The sequence below is a fragment of the Octopus bimaculoides genome, chromosome 2, assembly GCF_001194135.2.
Source record: "Octopus bimaculoides isolate UCB-OBI-ISO-001 chromosome 2, ASM119413v2, whole genome shotgun sequence".
Lineage (NCBI taxonomy): Eukaryota > Metazoa > Mollusca > Cephalopoda > Octopoda > Octopodidae > Octopus > Octopus bimaculoides.
In genome coordinates this window covers 53,010,764-53,015,049 of record NC_068982.1, presented here as the reverse complement: position 1 = coordinate 53,015,049, position 4,286 = coordinate 53,010,764, and positions in this window count along the sequence as shown.

The window sequence follows — 4,286 nt, the reverse complement described above, 5'->3', positions numbered from 1 at the left end:
TTATATTAGGACTGATAATATTAAATATTGAAGGACTGATATATATATATATATAAGAGGTATTCTTATTTATTCATTTAATTCCTATATTAGGACTGATAATATTAAATATTGAAGGACTGATATATATATAAAAGAGGTATTCCTATTTATTCATTTAATTCCTATATTAGGACTGATAATATCAAATATTGAAGGACTGATATATATATATATAAGAGGTATTCCTATTTATTCATTTAATTCCTATATTAGGACTGATAATATTAAATATTGAAGGACTGATATATATATATAAAAGATGTATTCCTATTTATTCATTTAATTCCTATATTAGGATTGATAATATCAAATATTGAAGGACTGATATATATATATAAAAGAGGTATTCCTATTTATTCATTTAATTCCTATATTAGGACTGATATATATATAAAAGAGGTATTCCTATTTATTCATTTAATTCCTCGCTAAACTTTGAAAGACTAAACGCCGGCGCAAAACCGATTAGTTAAAATATGATTTTTCTTCTCTTACAGCACCTCCTTTGGCCGCAACACACAAACAAAACTGTATGCACTAAAATCTTTCTCTATACGAATGACTCGAAGTAATATGTGATCTGCTTTTTCTTTCTCTCATATATTTGTGTTATGTATGTTAAAGTTAACATTGTGAATACGTACGCCAGTATATTTTCAGTTAAAATATAGTACAAAAGTATTTGTTACACGAAGACGTATTTTTATATTTTTATTTTCGCATATATATACACATTGAATAAACTTCTTTACGATTTATATTAGAGGGTTAAACTTGTTTGATTTAAACGAAAACTATACATGTGTATAAAAATGTAAGGCATTTTCAACTTTTTCTCTGTGCTTTTCGTGTGTGTGTGTGTGTGTGTACAGGTGCGTGGCCAAGTGGTTAAGGTGTTGTACTCTCGATTGAAAGGTCGTGGTCTCAACTCCCAGACCAATGGTCTGTTATGTTCTGGAACAAACCACTTCATTTTACGATAGTTCAGTCTACTTTTTATCTCTCTCTCTCTCATTCGATATATATATATATATATATATATATATACACACACATATATATTCACATATATAAAATCATTATTTTCGTCGTGCACAGCGAGATGTGGAACGAATATTTGCATATTTATTCATAATACGTTTAGGCAGATCCAGGCGCAAAATATGCTAGCTGTTTAAAATGTACCTCAATTGAGAAAAAAGACTTATGACGTTTATGATGACGGTGTGTTCAACACACTCGACTCATAAGCACAGAGAATTCTGGAACACCAATGTTTCTCTCTCATGTACTCGCGTGCGTGTGTGTGAACAGTATGTATGTGTGTATATATTACTTTCCTTGCACTTGGAGCTGAATTCCGTTTTCTACACCTAGCTGGGTTTTTTTTGTTTTGTTTTGTTTTTTTACCTATGGACCCTTTTGATAACTTATTTTATTCTTGTGGTCCCCAATATCTATTTAATGTTTAAAAACTAGTTTTATAGATACTTCTTTTAAAATTTCCCTTCTGTTCTTTACTCATTCACTCGTATTTCAGTGGTTGGAAACATGTTAAACGATATTTATTGTAAGAAGCCTAGTTCTTTCCTACAATAAATACATCTGAAGCAAAATGTTTTCCTTAACCCCTAAAATACTACCATGGACCCCATCCCCCAATTTACTATTTTGCTTGTATGGACCCTCCCCACAACAACAAATCTTATATGGCTCCCCAAGGGTCTTGTGGAACCTGGATGAATATTCTTCATTCTTGTAGTTGTTTTCCTCTAATTTTCCCTTAAATGCTTTCTCTAACAAAAACTTAGCGTTTCCTATCTTTCCGTCACAAGTTTCATCTTCTGTTCACAAGTTTCATGGAAGGAATAAAACTGCTGACTATTATATATATTTTTAGGTGTGACCAACGCTTAACTGGACCATTAAATGTATCTAACTCGGAGGTATTCAAATATTTATTGCCTTCGGTTAAAAAAAAAAAAAAAGAAGAAAAAAGTGATAATCACTCCTCCACAAAATGTCAAACATTTAAACAGCCTGCTGAGCTGCTGCGACCCCCCTTCGGTCATGACTGACCATCGGATTGCACCTAGAAAGTTACCCTCCCAGGCACAAGTCCGGGCAAGTTTGTTTTTATGGAAGACCAGCAGTCGCCCATGCATATACTAGCCTCCCCTCTCCACGCCACCGGTGTTATCCAAGGGAAAGGCAAACGCTGATACAGCTTGGCACCAATGACGTCGCAACTCATTTCTACAGCTGAGTGAACTGGAGCAACGTGAAATAAAGTGCCTTGCTCAAGAACACAACATGCAGCCCGGTCTGGGAATCGAACTCACAACCTCACGACCGTAAGCACGATGCTCTAACCACTGAGCCATGAGCCTCAACTAGATACTACACGTTAGGTAACCAACGCCTGTATATTTGCCGAATGTGTTTGTATAAATTTGATTTGCAAATGTGTATTTTCACAAATGTTGACGATTGTGCGCGCGCACATGTGTGTGTGTGTGTGCGCGCGTGCAGGGTGAAGGATGTGTGTGTGTCGGTTTGTGTGTACATATACCCGCCCAAAATGAATGGCTATATTATCTGTTTGTAGTTTTGAGTGCGATAAAAACGACGTCAAATACACATGAACGAAGGCCACTGGTTGCTCTTTCCGAAGATCGAATCCACTATCGATACTTCGTGCGTTACATCTCCGGACAGGACAATCTGTTGAATTCTTCAACATTGGTACTTCATTTCTCGTTGCTCTGCTCAGCGGAGATAAATTAAGCGGGGTCGCTTAGTGAATATCAGCCATACACTCTCACATAAGTCACCGTCAAAATAACGCTGTGGACGCCTAAAAAATAAACAGATATTTCTTTTATCATTTATATTTGCATAGAAAATAAAATATATAAAAAGTTCTGGCGTTTTGTCAGAACTTTTACACTACAAAGATTACCGACAATCCATGTAAAGATGATTAAAGGGAACAAACTAAATTTATTTTATGCAAGAGTGACCTCCCTTGTAACACAATTTCGTTGTATATTCATATCTTCTGTAAAATTTCCTGTTTCTTTTTTTGTTCTAATATGCAAACAGATATTGTTGTATGTAAGTAAAGCTTCTTCTTTTACTACACATTAACTATATTACGTTAAGTATAAACCGCTCCTTTTTAAAGGAGTAATTTATTACCTTTCGTTAAATTACTATGTTTACGACTGCAGTGCATTTCGATGCTTTTCTACAATATTTCTTTTTGATTGAAATATTACATATATGTATATTTAACATCTCGTTAGTGTATTGAAAACATTTCGTGTGATTGTATTTTAAAATGCAAATTTTAAAATTTGGGTTTCGATATTTACTATTTCGAATATACATACGAAAACTGTTTACTCAAAGACCGTTCTGTTGCTTAAAGTGACAATAACACTACTAATGTGGAAACATGTAGGGAGGTTTATGGAAAGTTACTATAAATATATGACATATATTATATAATTCAACAGCATATGCTTGTGAAACTTAAATTCTTTTCCGTTCAGAGGTACGTTTGAAAATTGTACGCACTAATTTATCTCCCTTGTTTAAGTTAAGGGAGATAATTTACTGTATGTCAGTTTCTCGGAGTATGTTCGGAGATGTGTGTGTGTAAGAGAGAGAGAGTATGTGTTCACGTCTCTGCGTGAATCTGCATGTGTGGATGCGGTGGGATATTCGTCAGTGTGTATATGTGCTACCTGTGTAGCCGCGCGCGCGCGCGTGCAGTAGAGAGTGTGTGTATGTGGAGTGGTGTATCCCTGTGCTTTTGTATGTACGTGAATGTGTGTGTATGTAGGAGGTGTATTCATGTGTTGTGAGTGTGTGAGCGTGCACGTGCGTTTGAACATGGCCATGCATGTCCATGAGTTAGGGTATGTATATTACGTGGCTGCATGTGTGGCAATGTGTGACTGTTTCAATGTATCGGTATCTCAGGGTGTTTGTGCCATTACTCCAATGGGTCCCTTAATAATAGACCAGGATCAGATCGTGAAAGGAATACAAACATACATACATACATAAGTACTAGCTGGCAGTGAACTCGAGAAACGCTCTGTTCCTGATGATCTCTTTTATAGCCCCAAAACAACTTGGCTCGCTTACCTCAGAGAAGACCGTGATGGGAAGCACTCAGCATGGGAAGCACTCAGCATGGGAAGCACTCAGCATACAAAAAAAAAAAAATACCA